General features: G+C 43.2%; 1 protein-coding gene across 1 annotated transcript in view; it reads left to right on the top strand.

Moving 5' to 3' along the window:
- ASIC2 (acid sensing ion channel subunit 2) overlaps window positions 1-27,015 on the top strand; it is a 1,943,108-nt gene that overhangs the window by 881,535 nt on the left and 1,034,558 nt on the right. The window lies entirely within an intron of this gene.

Raw genomic sequence — 27,015 nt, 5'->3', positions numbered from 1 at the left:
ACGCTGCCTGGGACAGGGATTTCTCTGGGTGCTGCAAGCAGTGAGCTTAGAATCCCACCCTCGTCGCCAGTTGTAGCATCGTGCTACAAATAAATACAGACACTGCGTGGTATCTTACTGGAGCTTTATTATACACATCCAGTCTCTTCCCTGTCCCTACTCTAACTGCCCTCATCCTGTCCTGACCCCTCCTCTTCCCCTCAGCCCAACTAGCTCTGCCCCCCAACTACTAGACTGTCAACTTCATTACAATCACCAAAACAGTAAGACACAAAACACAACATAACTCAACACCAACTTATGAAAATAGGACATATTCCTATCTTTAAAATGACACCTAAACGACAAAAATCTAATTTAGGGAAATAGAGATATGTATTTGTAAATATTAAATGCAGAAATGTGCTTTCTAGGGCTTAAAAGCATAAAGTGCCAACTGGGGACATCTGGTCGGCATAAAGTGCCAACTGGGGACATCTGGTTGCTTACCATGTCAAAGTTAAAGGCAGATCGTGATTGAGCGTGGGTCAGATACATTGTGTGGTTGGGGCCAGTTAAACTTCAACCTTCGCGCTTAGTTACTTTTTTGGTTCTTTTTCCCTCAATATCGACAGAGTATTCTTGGCAAACATGGTTGCAGTTTGACGATGGCAACTTGCTTCAGCGCCATGCCTTGATGATTCCAGGAAATCTTGGTTCTCATTATAGATGATGAAGAGCCCCGGAGCTTTCAGAGAGGCAAAACTGGATTTCAGGCCAAGTCGCGGTACAACATTGCTCGATTGACTCTCGTCATCGAGTCCGTCAACTTATCGAGCTTTCTGTTAAAAGTTATCAACATCTTTCCAAACTTCTAGTTGACAAATTGGGGTTCAAATAGTAATCACACAGTTTAAAAAAAAATCCTGCAATGAATGCATTAGTCCACTGAGCTTCCATACACTGAAAAAGCATTTATTTTAAACACTCTGACACTGAAGTAATTAATGTGAGTAATTGAATTAAATATGATACTGATGATTCTTTTACAAAAAAAAAATATTTTTTATACAGTACCAAGTGTGTAGTCTTATGCTGGGCAACATTTCTAATACTCTGGCAAAATCAATGGGAATGAACACTATTGGAATGGACGTGTATGATCACAGGCATTCCTGTCACTACTTTATACCTGTTCGTTGTAATAAACCCTTTAAAATGTCTTTTTCTGATAGTATTCTCTCAAATTATGACGTTAAACAATTTTTTATACCTAATATTCTTTCTACTTACAGCAGTTTATAGATATAAGGCCCATTGATTTATTTAACGAATCACTCACCAACTAATAACTTTAAGGTAATGTGCATTCCTACTCCACTGCACAACCATCTCTGAATAAAGTGGCTTTTCATGGTTATTCCTATTTAGCAGTACTTGATCTCCATTTTTGCCAATATTGAGCTGGGACCCTTTGCTTGCAAATGTTGGTCAGTCAATGCAGCATAATGGACGGTTTGTGTTTCCCCATACTAGCAAGAAGGGTTTCTGTGCTCTGCCTGGACTGATGAAACTGATCTTCAGGAGTGAGTTCTGCTGAGTGTGGCTGTCTATAATATGCAAAGCCTAGACAGTTCTACTCTCCTGGGACATCTTGATTTTCTGTTGTAATCAGTTTCCTCGTGGATTTGGTCATGGTTGTGTTTTGTTGTCCACACATGGTGAAAGGTTCTTGGGAGGCGCTTTGGATACTGAGGGCCTTATTTATGAGACTGTTACTCCGCCATTGCATCAGTTTTTGTGATGCTACGGCAGCGTAAAAAATGCCCCACACTGCACCATATTTACAAAGTGGCAGATGCATCACTTCGTAAAACCCTGTGCTACATTATACCTGTGTCAGGTATAATGTATGCAGGGCCGGCGTTCTGCAGCAGAAAAGGCTTGTAGAAGAGTCGCAGTGAAATCTACCACTGCGACACTTCAAAGACCTCACAGCGTCAAATCGTTACGCCTGCTTGAAGCAGGCGCAAGGGGTGGCGCAGGCCTTGTGAAATGACGCATTGCTGGAGTTGCGCCTGTTTCCAGACACACTCCAGCAATGCCCCATTTCTGCACCAACGGTTACGTCAAGATTCCTATTGAGTCTGTCAATCCTTGCAACATGGAAAACAGTACAGTAAATATGGTGCACCCATGGTGTCACAAGGAGGGCGCAATGAGAAGTGTTGCATGGCTGTTTTACCACAGCGATGCACCACTTTTTATAAATGAGGCCCTTGGTCTTTGCTTGTATAATCTTTGCCTGAATGTTGATGTTGTTTCGTTATTATCATTTGATTCACACATAAACATTGGTGTGCATCTGTTTACTTGATTGAAGCAAGTGTCTTTTATCCCTTCAACCACATTTGGCAAAGTTTAACTTTGCAATCTGTGTACAGTCTTGTATTTAACTGACAAACCTTTCTTTCTGTTAAACAGAAACACAATGACCTTTCTTTTATATAAAGGTAAGTCTTTCTGATATTTAGGATCTGCAAAAGAAGAAATATAGATTTTTACACTGAACTTTCATAAAGAAACTTTGACGCACCAGTGTGGCCCTTAGTGCGGTCTTAGGCTCAGTAATAGAAACTAAAGATTAAATGTTGTAAAACATTGAGTATGTGCGTTAGTGCAGAACGTACTTTTCAGCAAAAATAAGACAATTTTAGTAACCATTAACTGGTTTTGGTAGAAGCTTTCTTTCAGCTGAGAGCAGAAGATAGAGCAGTGCTACGTTATCATCAGTTATGCATGAAGCGCTAGACAATGAAATAGCATTTGTTCCTGCAGGTCCAAGTACAGACTAGAAGGCAATGGCGTCTGTGCACTTCTCCCAGTTATTACACATAATATTCTTGAACCTTGATACCCAAGCCTTCATGAAATGTGTAATAGCTTATTATCCAACATGTTCAACAAGGATAAACAGCAACTGCCACAGTATACAGCAATGTATATCATTTAAATGTCAAAGACTGTCCCAAGGGAACTATTGGCCAAGAAACATAACTTCCCCATGCATTAACAGACGAATGAGGTAAACAAAATGCAAATATGAAATATTCAGACTTTTCGCTGGACAGCCAACTAGATTCAATGTCAAGACTTTTCTAAAAAATCACTGAATAGATCATATACAACATCAAACATTTATTTGAAGTATGGTGCTTAAAAGGCCTGTGATTGAAAACATTTACCCAAGATGATTGAAAACTCTTTCCCACTCCCCGCTCACCAGTACTACTACCCTATACAGCTTCTGATTATGCCATTACAGCCATGGCAGTCTACATTCCTCTCGCCCTTGTCATTCCTTCAAAAGCTCCCACGGAATTAACGCTTTTGTATTCCTCTCACAGTATTTCTAAACCAATTACTCAATGACTTTATACCACTCTAAACTACTCTTCACCAATCAGCAAATAGTGGAAGCTGAATGTTAACTCTCACTGTCCTCTCCCTAGCTTCATAACGACTGTCCTACCACCCGCAGCTGCAGACATAGATCATTCTCACAATCAAAACTTTAGGAACAAAAATGCTTTGACTCCTTTGCAATTGAAGGAAGCAGATCTGACACTGAGTACTTGCAAGCCTGCAAACTTCACTTGAATAGCCTCTTATGTGCCCTCATGACTGTCCTATCCTCTACCTAAAAAGAGCAAATCTCTCCATTACACTTCCAATTTCAAAGACTCTGCTGTACCATCAATACTCATATTTTAGGCCCTCACACACTTGTTAATCACTCACTCATTCTCCTCACTGAAGAAACACATCTTATCTTTCCGCTCCAGTTTTAGGCATTATCTCAAACCATATACACTGCTTTCTAAATCTTTGCTGTCGTCTTTCTGTACACCTAACCCTCTCACTAAGTCTATCACATTCTCCAATTGAACCCCCACTTCCCTAGCTGAACACATTCACACACGTTAATCAGCCAACCTTAACATGTGCATTATCTGACAAATTCAGGTCCCAAATATCCATATTGCGGTCCATATCCTCTCAAGTCCTAACTTGCCTGGCATCTCCCTTTAACCACTCTCTTCAAACAGGCACTCACTCATCATGATTCGAATCTGTAGTATTCTGACCTTTAATAAGGAAAACTTTCGCTGGTCCATCATTCTCTCTCAATGTAGTGACATCTTTCAAATTCCCTTCTGAATAATTCTGGAGTGATTCGCAATTTTTTTTGTCTCATACCTTCCATCAGTCATCACATTCTACATGACCTCTTCATTTCAATTTCCAGGCACTAGGGTTCACTAAAAATTTTCTCTCTTAGGGGACCCATTTCAAAATATACATCAGCTGATCACCAACACCTCTCATCTATTACCATTCTTCCTAATAATTCCAAAGAAATTGAAGCCATAGTCCAGACAGACTTTCTCTCTTCTCTACCCCAATTCATCATGAAATCATACACTCTATGCTTAACTGTTTGTCTTGTGATATTTTTGATAGTTCATTTTCTGTCTGTTGTAGCTCTTCACTCTCCATACCCTTGCCTACATCTTCATTTAGTAGCATCATATCCTTTGAATTCATATACATTGTGTTACTGTGTGTGTGTTGCACAAATTCTTTATACCTTGCCTCTTTAGATAAGCCTGCCTTCTCTGTGCCAAGCTACCAGAGGGTGAGCACAGGTTATCTTTTAGTATGTATCTAACTTATCCTGACTAGAGTGGTAGTTCCTGCTTGGCCTTGGTGCATACCTCAGCCAATCATTTCTAAAACCTGCTATTTGGTCTCCCCTGAATTGTTTGAAAACCATTTCACAAAGTTCTACATTTTCATACCAGAACCCATCACAGCCACCACAAACATACTCCACCACCAAACATTCCAAGCCAGAAGGCTCTCAGCAGAACAAAACCCTCAACACATAATCTTGGTTTTCAAGACGATGAAGGGCACAACACTTTTCCAACTTTCCGTACTCAAGTAGTTATTAGTATTTATGAGTATGGAAAGCTATGGAAACTCATTGTAACTTATCATCCCCTCCCTTTGTGCCATTATGATGCTGGAATAGAACATCAATCACAGCGCAAGGAATCTTCAATTAGAAAGATTCCCCAGATTCATCAAAGGTCTGAAATTTTTAAACAATGCTTACTGTGACGTAGGAAATGCTCTTTGCGTTTCTTATTGAAACCAAATGCGATTGGCCTCGGAAGCGCAAGGTGGAAACAACAATGCTCACTCTGACGTAGAGAGCGGAAGAGCTCCTTGCGTTTCTTCTTGGAACACAGACACGCACGTTGAATGCGTTTCACCCTGCTTGCGTCATTGCATGACTTACGTGTAGCACATATCGAACCAACTTTGCTGGAACGCAGATCGCCACAGATGCGTTCCACAGGCCACCGACCTCAAACTTGCGCCGCTCTGCTCACCGCTGATCCTGTCAGTCTCCCAAACGATTCCGGTAGCCGTACTCAATGTCGGAAGATGACACTTTGGATCCAAAGCAGATTCTTCGTCACTCCGCTTGTCGATCTTTCTGGAAATCCGCTAAATCACCAAATTCGTCGTCGGTTCGTGTGGGTGGCTCAGTCTCGTTGAAAAAATTATGTTGTAACGAGCAGGAACACAGGTAAGTGGAAGAGGCTTTGATTTCTAATAGAGACTGAGCCACCAAGCAGAGCAGCCACCTGGACAGAGGAAATACACCAACTGGCAGTATTGGAATCCCAGACACAGAGTTCCCATGCAGTGAGATCCTGTACTCTGGACATTCCATAAACAAGCACTGAATACTACAATATAATATATAGGTATATATATATGTATATAGATATATATATATATTGTGTGGAATAAACCTGTGTTCCAAGACACCTTGTTGTTGAAACTCTTTTCCTGAGAGCGCACAAAGGAAATTTGTGAAAAGACTTTTGATATATATATATATATATATATATATATATATATATATATATATATACACACAATCATTCAGTAATAAATATTGATACTTATGAAGAATGTATGCAATCCTTGTTCAAACAGAGTCCAAGATGTAAAAAAGCACTGCAGACCCACAACAATCTGAAAATCTAATTTGCTGTATACTTTCTAGTGATCAAAGGGTATATGTAATATACTTTACTAGGCACTTACAAGTAAATTAAATGTACAATTCAGGTTTTCATCTTTTAGGGCGAGAGCATTAGCACTTTACCACTGGTTAGCAGGGAAACAGCGCACGGAGTTCCAATACCAAAACAAGCAGATTCACCAACAGGAAAAATGCTTGGGGGTGACTGTGCAGAGTGGGCCAGGTATAGCACTTGCCCTGAGGTACTAATGCATTTTTGGCTCCAAGTGAATTAGAAAATGATAAACAAGAAGATGACTTCCAGTAAAAATGCAGATATTTTAATTGGACATCCCTCTTCATAACAGTTCATTTCTGCACTTCACAGATGCACTTCCCAGGAAAGCAGTGATTTTGGGATCCTGTGTCCTTTGTTTTGGTGCGGCAGCTTACGTGTAAGAGTGTAGTGGTCCAGGAAACCACTGCCAGCACTCAATTACGTTTTTTACGACTAAACTTTCTTCCTATTACGAAATCGATCAGTTTAGAAAGAAGTTTTCAGTTTTAAAACGCAAAGATAGGCATTGCGGTTGGATTTCTTTGCAGGCATCTGTCATTGTCTTCGCAGCCAATCAGGGGGAGTCTCACTTTGCTACCAGCATGATGGATATTTATAGGTGAATCATTCTGCGACTGTCCTGAAATGTTATTTTACAGCCTTAGCCATCAGTCAGTCCGCTAAATAAAGTAGGGATTGCAAAAATGTGGTACGCGAATGCTGAATGCTTTTTGCAAACACAGTTTAAGAATATTTGGCCCACAATACTCTAATAAAAATATATTTCAGGGATCACAGTAAGGCAAAGAGCATTGCTTGGGATTCTACGTGCTCCCTCATCATCAAGTGGCAGCTTTTATTCGGTTAGATATCTGAGAAAGGGCTAGCTAGTTCTTTCCTGTGACCCTAAAGCAGAGGTCTTCAAACTTTTGGATGCCGAGACCCCCCTGTCAACATTTTCAAGCGTAAGGACCCCCTCCTGACAAAAATTTCTAAACCTCTAGGTTATGAATGTAATGTAGGGGACACTTTTATAGCGCATCTATCACTCCACGGAGTATCTTGGCGCTCAGGCAACCAGATGACACGGTTGAGGGAAGAGATTTAACCAATGGAGACGCTTACAGTTTACACCAATGCTATGCAGGCCGCATCTGTAAGAGAGAACACCCAAGTCTTTAAAGCTTTCCTAAACTGAGTTTCATGGGACAGTGACCTGAGGTAAGGTGGGAGCTTGTTCCAGGCTCTAGCACCCAAGACAAAAAGAGACTTTCCTCCTTTGGTAGCCAGTCTAAATCTGGGGATGGTTAGCAAATTCTGACTGGCAGACCTCAGGCAACGGGTAGGATGGTACCGTTTAAAGCCGTTACACAAATATTTAGGCCCTTGCTGTTGAAAGGCTCTAAATGTGATCAGCAAGATCTTAAATAAGATCCTTTTGCCAACTGGTAACCAGTGCAGCGCTTTGAGCGCAGCTGATGCAGATGACTTACGGGGCCAACGTAGCACCAGCCGGGCAGCAGCATGTTGGACCATCTGTAGCCTATGGAGTACGGACTTATTGACTCCAGCATAAAGGCTGTTACAGTAATCCAGCCTCGAAGTTATTAAGGCAACTGCGACTGATTTTCTGGCTGACAGAGGAAGAAGATCAAAAAACTTCCTCAGGGATTTAATTATGTGAAAACACATACCAGCTACGGCCACCGCTTGCTGTTTAAAGCACAGTTGGTCATCAAATCTAATGCCCAGGTTTCGAACAGACAAGATGGTATCAGGGGGAGCTTCAGCATCGTCAGGCCACCAGTTTTTCGGGGAAAACAGATTTTGATTTCCAAAAGGCAAGATCTCAGTCTTGCCGGAATTGCATTTAAGATGATTCTCAGTCATCCATTTAAATGTAGCTGTTAGGCAATTTTTCAGGTTTTCCTCCGCCCCAGGCAGTTCCCCATCCAGTACCAGAATGAGCTGAGTGTCATCTGCATATGATATTGTACTGATATGAAATGATGCAATTAGCTCAATCAGGGGTACCAAATATAGATTAAAAAAGAACAGGGCTTAACCTCGAGCCCTGAGGGACCCCGGAGCTGACGACCTTAGCTTCCGACTGGAATTTGCCCAGAACTGTAATTTGGCGTCTGTTGTTTAGAAAGTTCCTAAGCCAACCCAAGACCGTCCCTCCTATTCCTGCGGCCACCAACCGGTCCACTAAGATGCTATGTGAAACCGTGTCGAAGGCTGCCGACAGATCTAATAAAATCAAGACAGCCTTCTTTCCCTGGTCTATGGCCATTCGTAGGGTCTCTGCTGTGAACAGCAGGGCAGACTCGGTAGAGTGTTTCGACCGGAACCCAGACTGGTTGGGATGTAGGATGTTGTTCTCCTCCAGAAAGCTCGTAAGTTGGCTGTTAACAAACTTTTCCACCAGTTTGAACACCAAGGGGAGCAGGATATGGGTCGCATGTTTGAGAGGATCGTTGGGTCAGCTAGGGCCTTTTTGTGGAGGGGCTTAACTGCTGCAAGCTTCCATTCAGTGGGAATTGCTGCCGTGGCTAGCGATGAATTTATAATGCTGTTAATAATAGGATTGACAACCTCCACCGATGCCTGCAATACCAAAGGGGGGCATGGGTCAAAAGGAGATCCAGATTTACTAGCCAGAATGGCTTTAAAGGTCTCCTCAAGGGAGACAGGTGTAAAGGACTCGAAACAAGGGATCCCCATGACTGTCTCAACTCCCTCAGCCAGTTCTAAATTGCATGGAGTAGGAGGTGTCAGGGGAAAAGTCTTCACAATGTCAAAGATCTTATTTTCAAAATAATCAGCGATCAAATTACAGAGGTTTTGAGAGGGGGGGATCTCTTGTGACAGGGCCGATGGGTTAGTGAAATCTTTTACTATTTTGAAGATTTCTTTTTGTCCAGAGCCTGCTGTGGATATGGCCTGTAGGTAATGGGATTTCTTAGCTAGTTTAATCCCAGCGTGATAGTGCCTTCTGGCTGATTTGTAGATATTATGAGCGGCCCCCTCATATTTCCTACGCCATCTCCGCTCAAGTGCTCTCACTTCTCCCAGCTCTAACTTCAGGGACGGCGAGAACCATGGGGCATTCTTTTTGCCCTTAGTGGCAACTGAATTTTTCATGCCAGCTGGTCCTAGTAGCTCACCAGCCGTACCAGTCACAAAATTTCTGATTGTCTGTTGAAGTATGGCCTGTTAATACGGGCGTACCTTCTTTTAACATTCCGATCAGGTCTGGTCTGCTGGAAAATTTCTTCCAGTTAGGTTTGTGCGTGCTATTAGGTCTTTCATTTTTCATGATGGCAGCTGAAACGTTGTTGTTTAGTGCAATATCCAAAGGATTGAAAAAGTGGTCGGACCAGATTTGAGGGCGTGGCGGTTTTACCATTAACCTAGCCGAGTTGGAGCAAATACAGTCCAGCAAGTGTCCAGCTACATGGGTCGGCTCTCGATTTCGGAGAGTAAGACCAAGAATGTCAATGATATCAATGAAGCCACCCACTCCTGGCTCTTTGAGGGAGTCTAAGTGCAGGTTTAGGTCTCCTAACACCATAAAGTGTGAATATCTGAGCACCAAATCACTCAGTGCATCTCCCACAGTTTCGAGAAACTCAGTAGGAGAGCCAGGGGGGGCGGTAGATGAGGGCGCCGGAAAAAGTGAGGGAGTCATGGATGCCTAAACAAAAGGCTAAGGCTTCAGCACCTTTGATGGTCGCCAATTCGTGGATGGAGCATTAAAGTGAGTTGTGGTAAATTATAGCCAACCCTCCTCCTCGTTGTTCACTCCTATCCAGGCGCTGTATCCGATAATTATGAGGGAGAGCTATAGCCAAATCCGGATTGGACCAAGGTCTTAACCAGGTTTCCGTGACCAAGAGCCAGTCCAAATCAGTCTCGACTATCAGATCATTTATGTTCTGAGTGTTTCTGCAGAGTGATCGGGCATAAATAAGTCCTTCTCGCAGCAGGACATCGTGAGAGGGAACTTCCGGGACAGGCTCTGGGGTCAGCGTAGACTTACACTGACCACAGCATACGGGCCCATACCAATTGTCAGGGGTTACAATCCTATGACACTGCGTTTTAGTAGTATTATAGGAATATAGCAGCTCCCTGGACATACCTGTGATGGCTTTACAAGGAACCTGGTGCAACATGGTGTCCTCCGCCTCGAGCTCCGCCTTAGCGCTGACGGGCGCAGACGGGCTGGACTCTGGCGCGACTCCGGCGCGCCCGCTGAGCGTCTCCGCTGCGCGTGTGCATGGTAGGTTTAAATAGGGCTCACCTGACCTGGGCGTCTGAGCACTGGAGCGCTCAACGTGATATCACAGGCAGACCTCCCCAGCTACACCCAAGATGGCGGCTACACAAGGATTCACCAGTCAACTCGGCCCGCTAAAAGAGCGGTGAAGGCACAATTGCAGTGCAAGTGTGTGGGCAATGATCCTGGTAAGATGCGGAATAAACTAAACAATATTTAAACAATTTTCGTGAAAAACAGAATTAATTTAAAAGCGCGTTTAAAATCGCGTTTCTGCTTATCAATGAGCTCGCTTAAGCACCAGACAAGTATGAGGCGCGGCACACATTAAAATCAAGCTTTTCCCAAGGTGAGGAAGGAAGGTGAGGACCAAATTATGCTACAGGCTTGACTAAATTGTGTGAGTAGAAAATGTAAATAATGTTCTGTGATGCTGCGTATTTTGGGGTAGCATTGCTTTATTATTTAAATGTTTTTTAAACACAGTAATATTGAGGAAAGATTTCACCCCATCAGTACCAGTTTATAACCAAAATAAAGCAATTAACATCAGAAAGATGTCTAGTCAACCTCTGTGAAGGGCCTCCGGATCCGCAGGAATACGCGCTGCCACATTAGAAGCTCACCTGGCCATGGCCGGGAGCAGCAAGGGTGCATTCAAACCGTGGCGGTCTTGTGCAGAGTTAAGCAGTTTACCCATGCCCCTTTCCTCTCACCCCCTTCCTTCCATCCCTCTCTTCTCTCCTCTCCCAATCTCTCCTTTCACATTGCAGGCAGGTGGTTATTAGCCCCAGGACACCTTTTGGTAACAGTAGCGCACTACAAATGTAAATAATAGGCAGAAGCAGGGGATCCACTAGACCCGAACTTCGGGGGGGGGGGGGGAGAGAGGGGGTTAACACTCTATAGCACCCGTCTGACAAACATTTATCATTTTTTTATGACGCTACTCATAGTTTACTCACACTCAGTTCTGTGATGTGCATGGTACATCTTCTTTGTACCAGGCACTTTAACCTTCTGCACTGTGTGGGTGACAAGAGTGCCCATGTGACTGCACGGTGAGCAATGCAACAGTGTGAGAGTAGGGTAAAAGGAGTGACTGCAGGGTGAGTGAGGTGACCATATGAATTTGGGTTCGGCTGCAAGTGCAGAGTGGGATGAATTAGTGCATGGTTAGTGATGGCCTTGTTTGAGTGAGCTACAGATTGAGCTTTGAGGGGGGGACAGGTGAGTGAAGTGTCACATGAGTGTAGGGTGAGAAGTGGGCTCGTGTGACTGCAGGGTGAGGTACAGAGTGAACAATGCAAGCAAATTTTTAGTGCACAGTGATCACTGTGAGAGCAGGGTGAGCGGATGAATGTTGTGAGTGCATGGTGATCAGTGTGAGTGCATTATGATCACTGTGAGTACATTATGATAACTGTGAGTGCAGGGTGAGCGGGTGAATGGTGTGAGTGCATGGTGATCAGTGTGAGTGCAGGGTGAGCGGGTGAATGATGTGAGTGCATTGTGATCAGTGTGAGTGCATTGTGATCACTGAAGGTGTAGCGTGAGTGGGTGAATGTTGGGAGTGCATGGTGATCAGTGTGAGTACACTGTGATCAGTGTGAGTGCATTGTGATCACTGTGAGTGCAGAGTGAGCAGGTGAATGGTGTGAGTGCATGGTGATTGGTGTGAGTGCAGGGTGAGGGGGTGAATGATGTGAGTGCATGGTGAATGATGTGAGTGCATGTTGATTGGTGTGAGTGCATGGTGATTGGTGTGAGTGGATGGTGATCAGTGTGAGTGCATGGTGATCAGTGTGAGTTCATGGTGATCAGTGTGAGTGCATGGTGATCAGTGTGAGTGCATGGTGATCAGTGTGAGTGCAGACTGAGCGGGTGAATAGTGTGAGTGCATGGTGATCAGTGTGAGTGCATTGTGATCAGTGTGAGTGCATTGTGATCGCTATGAGTGCATGGTGATCAGTGTGAGTGCATTGTGATTGCTGGGAGTGCAGGGTGAACGTGAAAGTGAAGGCGAGAATGAGAAGTGAGTAGTCTGAAAGCAGGGTGCATTCCCAGAAACTTGAAGTGTAGGGTTTCAGATATAAGTTAAACTATTGCTATAATGGCATTAATCAGGGTTCGAGCGTGGAGGAAATAAATAATGTGCTGATCCTGCAACAAACTTCCAGTCTAATGATTAGGGTTACCAGCTCATTATTTTGATGGCCCAGAAATAAGCAGTCACCTACAGCTGTATTTTTTGCACTTATCTGTGAATACTTAGAACAGCAAATATAAATAGAAAGCACTTTTAATTGTGTTCTAGGGATGCCTCAATGATCCATGACTAATATTTAAAGAGAATAAAGACAGAAAAGTCACATAACTAATTAATACATACTTTTTTATTTATAACTCAATTTAGTGTCAAGAGCAAGTCTCTGAAGGATCTTTAAACAACACATAGCAGGCATGTTTCTTTTGGCAACCCAACTTTATATTTCTTTTCATTAAATGCATTCTCACACTACAGCAGTAAGTGTAAAAATACAAATGTAAGGAATAGGCAGAGTGGGGCCCAGGGGGTACTGGAACCATAAAAAAAACTAAGCGTTGGTAATCATTTAACAAAGGCATGTAAATATGCTAATGGTCTTTAAAGACCTGTGAAAAACTCGGGCCGGAGATAAGACTCCAGACACTGCCCAGCCGAGGCCCCAGGAGCGCAAGCTGCACTGCAACAGCCCGGGCTGAGACACAGGATGGGGGAGGAGGGGGGCTGAAGCCCTGGAGGCCAGGGCAGAAGTGACACTGTGAAGGCGCGACCCCCTTTGCATCGCTCCACGGCACCCTTGGGTGTCGCGCCCCACAGTTTGAAGACCCCTGCCCTAAAGGGTCTGAGACACCCTTGGCCTGTCCTAGGAGCTTTCTCCTCCAACTCCCACTCACCTTCAAGTATCTTAAGGAAGTCACTACAGCTGGAGCCCTTAGCATAGGAGATTCAGCAGCAGCCTCGGGATCCGCGAGGAACTACTGTGCGATTTGAAATTTTGAATTCACCACCTCCCCTTGGAAGTAGCCTGAGCAGTCAGCACTATTGGAGGCAGGAACCGTGAACGCCCAGTTGTAAATGTACTTCAGTGTCAGCCACCTCCTGGAGTAAATGGGGAAAGTAGCTTCTCCCTAGGCATGACTTCAGAGCCCTCCTCTGCCTCTCTCCTTCAAACCAGGCAAGGGTCAAACTCAAGGACAATCTTCGCGTTCATGTTGAGTATTTCTCAGCCTTTACTTGTCGTTGCTTCTCTCTTGTGAAGCAGAGAACATCCTAATATTGTTGGTGTCCTATAAAGATATGGGTTTTGGTGCCACATGACCTGCACGCATTCCTCAACAAACTGTAAAAACTTTCTTTTTACTCTGGTTCGATACATTTTGCAAAATGTTTTCAGCAACATGATTTCCACAATTATAATTTTTCACCTAACATCTCAACGAAAAGCAGCTCAGCGAAGATGCTGTTATGTAACGTGTCACTGCCAGGTGGGCTTTTAAGATCCACGTTTTGACACCTCGCATAATTAAGCTCTGCAGCTGTCATAACGGCGGCATTATTCTCCGCACTGAGAGAAAATATTCCACATTTTAGTAACAGCTTTTGCAAAGGATGTTATTCGAGGTAAAATAATCCTTTTAATGAAGGTCTCCAAAAAAGCTTTCACACGTTTTTCCTCTGGATTTTACACATGGCTGTTTCACGATTTTAGGCAAAGACGCAGACTTAAAGATTTGTGAGTTGCTTCTGTGAAGTTTCATCAATCTCCACATAGCCTATGTAAAAGAAACAAGGATGTATAGTTTAATCTAGACCTCATTCTCAAACTCTTAAAGTGGTGCCATGCACACATTGAGAAGTAAATAACGACAACATGCAATTTCGTTCTGGGAATATGCTCAGTGTGTTAAACACTCATTGCTGACATCACCTGCAACCTGTAGATTATATCTTTAATTCAAATCCCCACGATGCCAGCTCATTCCGTTTAAAATGTTCAATTATAGGTAAAGTTTTCCCAAAATAAGCACCACATGCAGCTGTTCATTTTACCCATCCACTTGATAGAGGGCGGGCTGACCCGCTCGAGATTTTACCATACTCACCTGGGCCCATTAAAACATACACACTTTAAACAGGTAAACCTACGCTTAACCAGTGATTGAATTTTAACCTTTCAGGACCTATACCTTTGACTTAATAATCCTAGTCACTGGTACCTAGAGTCCTAAAGGATCAAGGGAGTTAGCAAGAAAATAGGAAGTCAATGACATGTGCACTCATAAAATAACCACATACTCGGGAAAGTTTTAACACTTTATCTATGTAAATTCTTAAGTGCCAGAGTCCATACTAATTTGATTAAGGCGTATTCAATTAGAAAGAATATAATCAATGCAAGATGATGTGATAATATTAAGCATTGAAACATAGGAAGGGTAGGAGAGGGAAACAGCACAATGACATACCCATGTGAACTTTATATTTACCCAGAATGGTGTGAAGACCAACCCTGGCCACGGGCTGGGATAAAGGACAGAATCCCCGATAGTGCAGGTGCCAACGGGATAGAACAGGTGCAGACCAGAATCAGAATAAGTACGTACCAAATTGGATCCGGACAGGACCACCGTAGCTCAGGACCGGCAACCATGGCTAAAGTGCAACACCAGCGTCACACTCTCTGCAGCTAACAGTCGGACCCCGATTGGGTTATCGAACCTTCTCCCACAGAACCCCGATTGGGTTATCGAACACCTTCCCAGAACCCCGACTGGGTAATCGAATTTTCTGACAGAGTGCTCCACAAGCACCTCTGCTCCCCAATCTTCTGACAGAGTCCTCCGCCAGCACCTTTGTTCTCGATCCCCTATTGAGTGGGTTGGGTCAGTGACAGGTCAGCTAGGTGCAGACCAGAATCAGGATAAGTACGTACCAAATTGGATCAGGACAGGACCACCGTAGGTCAGGACCGGCACCCACGGCTAAAGTGCAACGCCAGCGTCACACTCTCTGCAGCTAACAGTCGGACCCGGATTGGGTTATCGAACCTTCTCCCACAGAACACCGATTGGGTTATCGAACTCCTTCCCAGAACCCCGATTGGGTTATCGAATTTTCTGACAGAGTGCTCCGCAAGAACCTCTGCTCCCAAATCTTCTGACAGTGTGCTCCGCCAGCACCTCTGTTCTCGATCGCCTATTGAGTGGGTTGGGTCAGTGACAGGTCAGCTATTCGGCCAAGTCGGCCAAACTAACTAGCTAAGCCTACCTTAGTTATACCATTTTCCAGGGCAGTGTACCACCCCCCAATGTTGCAAATGTGTGTATTCCCTCAATTTGATTGGTCAAAGGACGGAGAGAGGTCCTCACACCATACCAGAATGAAGTCATTTCATTCAAATATTAAAATTTACGTTCCCTCCCATCATTTTATTTTCCCATGCACTTTTATTCCACCCGGCAGTGAATATATGAATAAAAAATACAATGTAATATATCAATTTGTTCAGCTTCCTTCCAAAGGGTCAGAAGGTAAGGTTCCCATGAGCATCTTCTAGCAAGTCAGGAGTTGGTCCGTGTTCAATGCCATGGCTTGTGGACTCTTGAGAACGTAGAGCATGTGCAGTTGCGGGACCCAAGATGGAGCAACATTGTACTTGATTGGTCCAAACACGAGCTAATAGCAAAGTCAAAGAAGAACGGTTTTAGAACAAAGAATAAATTAATGCCCTGTATACCACTTTTCTCTACTCTATTCCCATTATTTTATTTTAACTACAACATTAGGGTTTAGGCAGAACGAACAATTTAGTAAAAGCAGCAATGCAAGCGTTAGCGCATGAGAACATAGAACAGCCATCTTTAGTTCTAGTGCGCAGAAGCAAAGTTTTCCCACCAAAGCAGAAAGTATGTCATGTCACGTGAGTGTGACAAACACATGCGCAGAAAAGTTCCCGCGTTGCGGCGGCCATTTTAATGCATTTGCGTTACTGTTTAGTAAAAGCACATAGACAAGCTTCCCCTAGATGCTTCAAATGTTGTGTGGTGCATTGTTAGTAAGACAAAACATGTTGGTTAATACATTACTTATCATTTTGAGAGGGTTGAGACCAAGCAAGTCGCTTTACGGGCAAAACCTTGGTCCATCACACTCCTTGATGATAACTTTTATAAATAACCAAACTTTTAAAGAAAAAGATAGCTACTTAAACACATACAGCAATCAAAATTAGATGATACAAAGAAAAAGTGAAGTTCAATAAACAAGAAAAAATACCTGTTATAACCCTTAACTTCAGACAAAAAACCTCTTAACTGCCGAATTAGTCAGTCCCTCATCCGAACACTGCATCCTGCATTGCTGGGTTCAAGTAATCAATACAGGTGGGAGAGCACCAGTACCTACATGTCAAATCAATGGAGGAATTAGTGATCATATGATAGGAGTCAAATTAAAGACTTTCATCCATAACCATTTTTAGAGTATCTTCTTTCTATTAATTCTAAGAACAGCCAAGGTATTCAGAAACCACTCCAGGATGGTAGTACTACATTGCAGTAACCGCAGACGACATCATACAAAATACCTTCAAAAGACCTGCAGAGCTGTTCAAAGCTACCAGCCTACTGAAAGCCATAAAACTGTGCATCTGTCTCTCACACTTCATCAACCACCGTACTGATACATGCTGGATACGAGAACATGATAACTGTACCTCGATGGTCATCATCACGCAAGACATTGAAGCACTTCCCACATAAGATCAAAACAAAGTCAACATCCAACCACATGCCCTACATGGTACAGCCTGCTACTGCGGTAGGCAAGCTTTCCAGCGCCCAATATATGTGTAGCAAACACTATATAAATGCTTCAATACATTACAATTTTCAAAGTGACAGAAAAAGTGCAGCCATTTGTCCTAATACGTTTTAAACATAACATTGGTAATTTCTCACGTTCACCATCCTTCACATTAAGGACTAAATTTGAGGTTCAGCGCTTTAGCTGAAAAGCCTAAGAACAAAGCCTAGGAGCTTGGATCATTGCCGAACTTGGCAGGCCTAAACCACTCCTTAACAATTTATTTTTTAAATCCAAAAAAGTATAGCGAACATATAGGCAAAACAATTTAGGTCCATAAAACAACATAGATTTAACTAACTTACTTTTGGTTTTTTGAAACAGAATCAATGGTCAACCCCTCATATAGTTTATTATACCCGACAATGATAGAAACAATATAAAGGGCCACAAGGTAGATTACATCTAAATGCCATTCATAGGCAGGACCACTGGAATTATGTGATTATGCAGCCATTATCGTGTAACTATAGATTTGCCACATTTGCCACATAATCCATCATCTGCCTCATATTGGCGCTGCGGCAAGGGCGACTGACACCGGATGCTGGGGCTCACGGTTCGATCCCCGGCTCTGGTGGCAGCAGTCTGCCCAGCACCATGTGACTCTGGGCAATAGCTCGCTTAATCTTCCCAACGGCCCCCAGCGCCGGGATGCCTCCTGGTAGCTGTGGGCTTTACAAATACTGGATTTGGATTTACATTTTATAATCTGCACATTTTAACAAAAAAATTTTGTTTATAGCCCAAACGGTTTACAAGTGACTAAAATGCAGCAACACATGTTGCCACAGAGTGTAAGGCCCTTTGGAAAGCTGGACTGGTCACCTTTCTTTTGTTTTCTTGCTATACTTGAGTATTAAATTGGTACTAATGAGGTACAACCAATGACAGACAGTATCAGGCACAAGCAGTGGTTTTGTATAGGCTGTCTGGCGCCACTTAGAAATTCTCACATTCAATTAACTCCAAACGTTATATATAACGGTGCTATAAGGTAGAAGGTACCACTTTGATCCTTCCCAAAAGTAGGCATAAGCCTCCAAACAAATTGTAATACTCCTTAGCACACGTCTATCATAGTAATTATAAGTGTTTCCACATTTTTGAAACAATCACAATGCGTAGATGATATTAGTACATCAATATGTGTTTATTCTTGTTCACTTTGAAGTTTTCCACACAGCCGACACGTGTTTCGTCGCAACCGGGATAATACCCCACGACTTTTTCAAGGCTGCAAGATTTTAAAATAAAGAAACAAAGATATATTGCCATCTGTATGTGTATATCAAGTCAAAGTTTCTAATTATAAACATCCGTCATCTGATCAATATGTTTATAAGTGTGGCCCTCACCGTGATAAATTTCAGTGGTATGTATATATCGTGGGTTCAAAATAGAATCATGATGTACACCATTTCTTCTCATTTAGAAGAAGTACTCCACACCTTGATAAGCTGTCAAAGTTTACAGTTTGAGCGCATTATGCATTTTCCCAGTAGAAATCACAATTTGATTAGACACAATTCCATTGTTATGTAACACAGAATGTACCTCTGTTTCTTACAGAGGTCTATGAACCTATATACGATGGAGAGATCCAGAACTCGGATAGTCTTATTAAGGCGTGATTTATACCGTGTATTAATGTGATCATTGTGCATATTTTGTTCTCCAAACACCCTAAACCAGCACCATGTGTCAGGTTTTTTAGGTAGTATATTGGTATGTAGTGCTCATATTTACTCTCAAGTGCAGATGATTCATGCATCGCTAGTATAGCATTAGGTGACTTGGATATATTTGTAAATACCTATTTCCAGAATTGTTCTATTTTAGCTGTGGGAGTAATATATAAAAGTTTCTTATAGTCCATGTATTCTTATGTTTTATCATTTATCCCAAAATTCTGTTTTTATGCTTATTTACAGTTGCTGACTTACTCAGTATGCGGTGATAATTCCAACCCGCATAGGGGTTCTACGGGGGTCTTCTGTTTTTCAGTATTCAGCATATGTTGTCCACAAAAGGTCCAAATCTTGGTTTATATAGGAGGGCTGAAAGGAACATTATTATTAAAGCTTTTATTATCTAGTAATTTCTCTTTATACTACCTAGATTACATATTATTTTATCCATTTTTTCATCACGGTAGTTTTATTGGTGGGGATTGTAATATACCTCCAAATATATTCCCATATTCTATTTTTGTTTATCAATAATTACTAATGTTCGTTCATGTTAGCTACATAAGTGTAGTGGCACGTCTGGTCTAAAGTGCCAGAACGCATATTGCAAAGTGGTGTGAGAGGTTTCCATTAAAATAGAAAAGCTCTTCTTTGCTTCCTCCCATTATTTTGTATTTAACATTGTATATTTATAAGTACTGTTAAATCATGCTGCTCGATAGGGTTTAATGATTCCAGGTTTATTATATTCATTTGGCATATCATTATGCTTTGAGAAATGGTACTATGTACATGTCTCACTAGTTTCGTGTTCTTCTTACCTTTCGCCCGTGTCTCCTCGTTCGTAAAGGCTCCCCTGTTTACAATCAGCGTGTCCGCTCGATTGTCGTCTTTCAAACTCGCCGCGTATTTATTGCATTTTCTAAACAGATATATTTATCATAGAACATTTTTATGAGCTCCTTCATGGGATACAGTTATTTATACATTCATATGCGAACCTCATTACAGAATTATTTTACAGGCCGGTGTGTTTACACGTGAACGTATTATGTATGGAGTTTGTTTCTTTAGTCAACTATCTCCCTAGGAAGTAATGTAGCTCATGGTCAATGTTTAAGCCCTGTTCTACGCTTCGCATCTTCATAATCCACAGGTAATGATACTCTTTAACCACTTCCAGCCAGTTTTCATACAGCTATCCAGTAAAAAACATATAACTTTTTCTAGCACATGCTCTTCATTTTATTGGTATTAATAACACAATGTGGAAAAAGTCTGAATTGGTAAAATTGACTAAAAAACTACTCCCCACCTGCATAATGCTAATGATCCGATGCTGATCTAGCATTGTATTCCCCTGTGAGATGAGATCAACTAAAGTACAATTAACCTCTGCAAATATCAATTTTCTATGTCTGGGTTGTCTCGAACAGGAGACGGGTGATTTATCATGGAATGAGCAACTGTTAAGTAAGCAATCATTTAGGGATTAGCAGAAGCGTTGCAGTGAAGCCTTTTCCTCCTAGGGGTCCCCATTCAGTCCAAGACCAATGAGTATCTCTGATATATGGGAGACTTAGGGGTCCTTCATCACATTCTGCTGGAGGTGGGGGTATCATTTTGTATTACATCACTGGAGATTAGAGGGTTGCTGGAATAGGAAGAGAAATATCAAAATGTTAAGTAGCTAACCTGTTGGGGTGGTGAATGCCAAATTTAGGCACCAATAAATCATTTTGGCTACAAAATCAGACATTAATAGATAAACATGATGTCAAAACGATGATACAGAAATGACTTATCAATTCACATAAGTTAGCATTTGTGTAACTCTAGGCCTTGCAGATGTATATATGGCAAGTGCCATGTAAATATGATGACATTTTGGTAAGAAGCATGTGCCAGCACCATTTCTACTGGTATTTTGGTGCTGGCATTTATTCATGTCAGAAATATGTGATCCAATCACGATTATCTAGCACATGGCACTTCAATATCTAATGATTCTTCTACAAAAACTAGCCATAAGGCTTACTAATCTGTTTGTGAAAGGTAATTACAGTAATATTGAATTTGTACAATGTACGCTAGGTACTAAAAAGGTTCACGGTGTAGATGACAGGCTACACATAGTTTTCTGAATGGTCTTGGAGAAAATCATCAACAACTGCCTCCCCAAAAACCTCAGCAACGAACACCTCTTCAGCACCACTCAGCCTGGTTTCAGACCCAACCACAGAGTGAAAACAACCTTCATCTCCATCACAAATGACATCTTCATGACTTTGGACGAAGGAGACACAGTGACCCTCCTCATCCTTGGCCTCTGTGCAGCAACTGGCATGGTCTCCCACCCATCCTCATCTGATGCCTCTATGACATCTGAATCCAAAGACATGCACTCATATAGAAATGCTTCTTCCTCAGTAGAAGGACCTAGTCAGCCAGCCTGATGCCCAAGGCCGTTTCTGCAGAGTTCTACAAGGATCTTCACTGAGCTCAACCTTCTTCAATGCATATATGATCTTTCTAGCCAGCATCATCCTGAATGTCCTCTCCCACGCATTTTTATTCCCTCCCTAATGGACAAACTGCCCTCTACCCTGATCAAGTTAAATTCTGCATGACTGAAAATGCATGCTGGATGAAGATCAACTGTCTGAAGCTGATCACCAACAACACCAAAATCTTGATCTTTCACAGCAGCACTTCACAGTGGAACTACACCTGGTGCCAACAGAGCTAGGACCGTCACCCACTCCCACGACCGATGCCAAGAACCTCAGAAACATCAACAGCAAATTGAATGTGACCACTCAATTCAATACAGTAGCTGCCTCTTGTTTCCATTCACTAAAGATGCTGACGATGATTTTTGAAATGACTCCCAATCACCAACCGTAAAACTGTCAGATTGTCACAAACAAGGTGGACTACGGGAACACTATATGCCGGGATCTACAATAAACTCACCACAAGGCTGCAGACCATTTAGAACTTGACGTGCAGAATCCCTCTCATCCTACCATGCCAACCTCACATCACACCACACCTGAAAGAGCTCCCATGGCTCCTTATACACAAAGGAGCAGAATTCAAACTAGACACTCAAACTTTCAAGGCACTATATAAAAATGGGCCAGCATACCTCATGTTAGAACTGGGGTCACCAATTCCACCAAGGTAGCTTGGCGCGAGGCAGGAAGGCAGCTGAAGGCAATGTGTGAAGCAGAAGTGCAGCACACACTCGCATTGACTCAAGAAGGCACACGCAATAAAAGGGGACACCACACCAGATTGTTGTTTAAAACAAGCCTCTTTTATCTAGATCTTTTCAGGGCAGGTAAGTAACTTCTCTTATATACTAGGCATCAATGCAGGTAGTGGGGCAGAGGTGCGCCCGCAGCCTCCAATCACAGAACAGCTTGCAGGGCACGGCAGCATCGACAAATGGCTGCGCAGAGGCTTGGGGGGCGCAGCCTATGACGCGGCCGGCACCCCCTTCATGTGACGGTAGCCGAGGCAGCTTCCAAGGCCCAGCGCAGCCTTCAGTTAAACCGCGGCGGCCCTCCCAGGCTTCGGGGCCACGGCGGTGAACTCGGCAGCACGAAGGAATTGTAAAGTCAGGTGCCTGGGCCGTGGCGGTGATTCACAGGCCTTAGGCGCACTCTGCAGCAGCGCTCAACCGGGGGCAGTGATGACGCGCTACCAGCGCTTGGCAAGTCACGGCGGTTGAGCCCAACAGCAGTGCAGATAAGTCCGGGGATGCGGCGGTGATCTATGCGATGTAGTGCCTGCCTACCACAGCGCTTAAGCAGCTCAGCACAGGGGGCACAGTTCAGGCAGATAGCTTAGGAATTACGGCGCTTTTCAGGCAGAGCCCAGTATGACCTTGGGGCGTCCAGCAGCAGCGGCCTTCAGCAGTTCAGCACTAGATGGGCACACTTCACTTTAGGGGCACAGCACAGGGGGCACAGCGCTTGGAGATTAGAGCGCCAGTAGCACAATTCTATCAGGAAAGCGCTTAGGTAGTGCAGCGCTGTTTACCTGGTTGATCCCCCAGCAGTGCTCTCAGCAGGCAGTCCACTTCTTCTGTATAGCACTTGATGGCACAGAGCCTCTCTGGGGGGATGAATGGCAGATTTCAATTGCAAGTTCTTTGGGGGAAGAAGGGAGGTTGAGTTTGTGGGCTTCAGAGGCAGGATGGTTTCCTTTAGCAAACTGGAGGTGGTTCCCTGGGTTCCCCCTCGCAGAGCTAGATCAGCAGGCTGGCAGATTCCCTCATCTAACTTAGGAACATCAGTGCCTAGGCCCAGTCAGTCCCAGTAGTGTAGGTTCCTTCCCTAGACCCAACCGCCTATACTCCTGCAAAGGTTCCTCAGGTCCAGTGGTGCCCCAACTGACAGTCAGGTTTCCCTTCTTTACTCTTATACCCCTTGGTCAGGTGACCCTCCTCTAAAGGCGGCAATGCGTAACCCCTCTCTGGGCTGGAAGGTTCCAGGAGCTTCCACATATTAGGGTATGGAACAAAAATGCGGTATGGCAGAGATACTGTAACATGATGTCCCAGCCTGCTCCTAACTACTAGTGTGTGTCTACAATGGCCATTCCGCAGTAGCAGCGGCCAGTGGCAGCCATGTTGTTGGGAGAGAGCACCTGCACCTCAGCACTGTTTGGCAGTGGTAAGGCGCCCAGAGACCTAGGTCCAACAAATAAAACGGGGTAAGACCACCCTAGGGCTGACAGGACTAACACCTCATCAATCTCATTTGCTTTCAGAAACGTTTCACAAACCTCTGCTCATTCAGACTCCTACTTGCATTCATCCCACACGTACAGAAATTCAGATCTGGAGGTCAAAACTTGTCCTACATCGCTCTTAAAGCACAGAGCAACTTGCCACCAAACATAAGTGCCTCCTTCTCACTTCTTGAAATCCGAAAGAATCTGAAGACCTTGCTTTTGAGTACTTCCACTAGGCCACAGGTTTGCTTAGACTCAAACCTGCTAAGCGCCATGATGCCCACCCAGGTAATAGTGCACTCTACAAATATGAATAACATAACATAAATTAACTTATTCACTTCACCTAACTAGCTTGATGAAAGGATGAGCACAATTACCCTAATTTAAACTTCAGTTTATATACACATCTCAACAGTAAGGGCATAAGGCTATGGCATTGTCTATCCTATCTAGATTCAGCTTCTTTTCCTAGGCTGTAAATTCATAACCTTTCTTGTTATGTTATGTTGTTATGTTAAAAGCATTTATACAGCGCACGGACACCAGGCGGTTTCATGGCGCTAGAGACGAGGAGGTAATAATGGGCATGTGAATTACTCGTAGGCTTGCCGAAACAGATACGTTTTAAGAAGTGTCCTAAAAGAGACGTAGCTGGGGAAAAGTCTAAGTTCACTCGGAAATGAGTACATTGCCTGGGAGCTAGGCTATGAAGTTGATCAGAAGTTGATCAGGCGTGCTGCAATGTTTTGTGCTACTTTGTAGCCCAGAAAGAAATATTGATTCCTGGGAATTTGCATATAATGTTTTGATTTTTCCCAGATTGTCCTGAAATTGCTGAGCAATGTCCCTGCATGTTTGCCAAGCTAATAGAGAGTATTTGAAAATTTTTGAAGTAAGAGCTCAGACTTGGCAAGTGCACTGCTTCTTTTGCAGAAAGCAATCACATCTAATTGAACTTGGTGAAATCAAGCCCATTAGATGTGATTAGTATTTGCAAACACATGGAGGCTAGAAAAGATAGCTCCATCTTTTCATGTTTAAAATGTAATTGATTTTAGGTAAAATACAAGATAAGCACTAAACACAAATGCTGCATGAGATGCATCAATTAAAACAATATTGTATTTCATTAATTGGTCGGAGAGTTCACTCCAAGTAGATGATATAGTGAATAACCACAACCTCAGTATTTCTTGCTTAATCATGAAGGAGGGAAACTTTTAAGTAAGAAATGTTAGTGCACATGAGTTACAAAGAGGGAATTACAAAAAGGAGTATAGCCAGTAGAAAGGGAAACATATAGACAATGTTTTCTTCTCTATTCATTATATTAGACACCAACGTTCAATTTAGTCTTTCATGGGCACACATTAATTGTACACAAATACATGCACACATACAAACACACACACACACACTTACACCTCCCCTCCCAGACAGAAACGGATTACATGATGTAATCCCATCTCACTGAAGTGATGACAAAAACTGGACAATGGTCTCTTTTCTTACTCAGCTCACCATTTCCTACACTATGCCCGATGCCTATGCAGAGTCGAGGCTGCGTGTGTGGGCTCTAACCCAAGAAGGGGCCCCAGTTCTCTCGTACTGGTAGGTCTTTGAAGACATGCCATTGTTTACAATGCACATTTTCGAGACTAAGCAAAAGGACTGTCTAATCCAGTTTTTCGGGGGCACTTCCACCAATGGATTTGCAGTTCTGAATCAACAATTGAAACAATGAGTGGAAGGAGGTAGAATTAGGGAACAATTTACAAAAAATAAGATCCCACCCTTCTTTGGATGTTTTGTCTTCGAGGTATTGTAAGAAATTGGGATATTGGTTTAGGGGGTGGAGTTCCCACTCAGGCAACAAGCACAAATCTTGTCAGTGTGAACCACAAAAGTCAATAAATGAACTGACAGTAGCTTGGCACAAAAGCAGTCAGGTTTAATTTAGAGGCAATGTGAAAAGAACGTATGTAGCAGACACACTGTAATGAAGGGGAAACACAACAGAAGAAAAATCCCAAACCAATTTAGACTAACAGAGTACATTCTAATAAATAAAATGATACCAAATAGACAAACTGGAATTATGTAAGTACAATGTTTGCTACTTGCGGTCATCTGGTCATGCTAGACCGGGTAAAAATAACAGGTTCAGACCGACCACAACGGAGTGTGCATCAGGTACAGGGACACAGTTAGTTGTGCAGAAATATAATAAAGTCGGTGTGAAGAGTTCTGTTTGTGATAGAGGAGACCCAGGGAGGAGGCTGCTCATCGCACATGATTATCACTGTTGCATGAAGAGTATGTTGAAAGACACGGATGGTCGTCACTGTAGTGTGAGGAGCTGGTCAAGGATCACAGAAGGTCATTGCTGTAGCTTTGCATAGAGGGCTGTTATTGTTGTGGAGCAAAATGTGGGCTTTGTGTTGCCATTCGCCACTGGCAATCCCTGTTGACACGAGAGCAGGCTTCACCAGAGCTTCACATTGGCGTTTGTCATGGGTGGCAGAGTCTTGGCGCAAACATCCCCATTTGCGATTGCGAGGAGCCCACATTTCATGATTTTCACCTTTTATTTATGAGGAGTATACTCTAGTACCAGCGAAGGGTGCAGGAACTAGAAAGGCACCTTTTTTGGATTAGTTAATCACTCTAGCAGAGGCCAGCAGGGTTCAGGTAGGTCCAATTAATGGTCCAGGTAGGTCCGGTTGCAGCTGGTGAGCTGGGCTGTTGCAGGGAGGCTTCTGAAGCTTTTTGTGTCCCTGTAACACACACAGAAGGTCAGCCAATTAACCATTGGTATCACTCTGGTCAGCCATTGATAAAGGCAAGCATGAATGGTCTTCCTTCTCAGTCAGTCAGACAGTCATTGAACCTTCAAGGAAATCCTCTAGCAGCATGACAGTCCTTCAACTGTAACTTCCACAGGTCCAAGCGTCTTCTGCAGTGTGACTCTGGAGGTCCAATATGTATACCTGTTGCCAGCCTTGGTGTAGGGAGATTCCCTGTACTACCCCCCTCATACGCCTCTGGAAAGTTATTCCTTTCCTCTGTCAAGGCTCCAAATAGTCTGGGAGGACAAAAGGCAAGGCAGGCCTGGTGTCAGATGCATTTGTGTGTGCAGGAGGCAAACGCCTTTGAAGTGCAAGTGGAACTGGGTGCAATCCCTGCTCAGTCATTTTTCCAGAATGTAGCGTCATGTCCACACCTAATCCGCCCTTG

This window comes from Lissotriton helveticus, chromosome 5_1, assembly GCF_964261635.1.
Source record: "Lissotriton helveticus chromosome 5_1, aLisHel1.1, whole genome shotgun sequence".
NCBI classification, from domain to species: domain Eukaryota; kingdom Metazoa; phylum Chordata; class Amphibia; order Caudata; family Salamandridae; genus Lissotriton; species Lissotriton helveticus.
The sequence above is the reverse complement of the archived record's forward strand: the minus strand, read 5'-3'. Positions and strand labels throughout refer to the sequence as shown.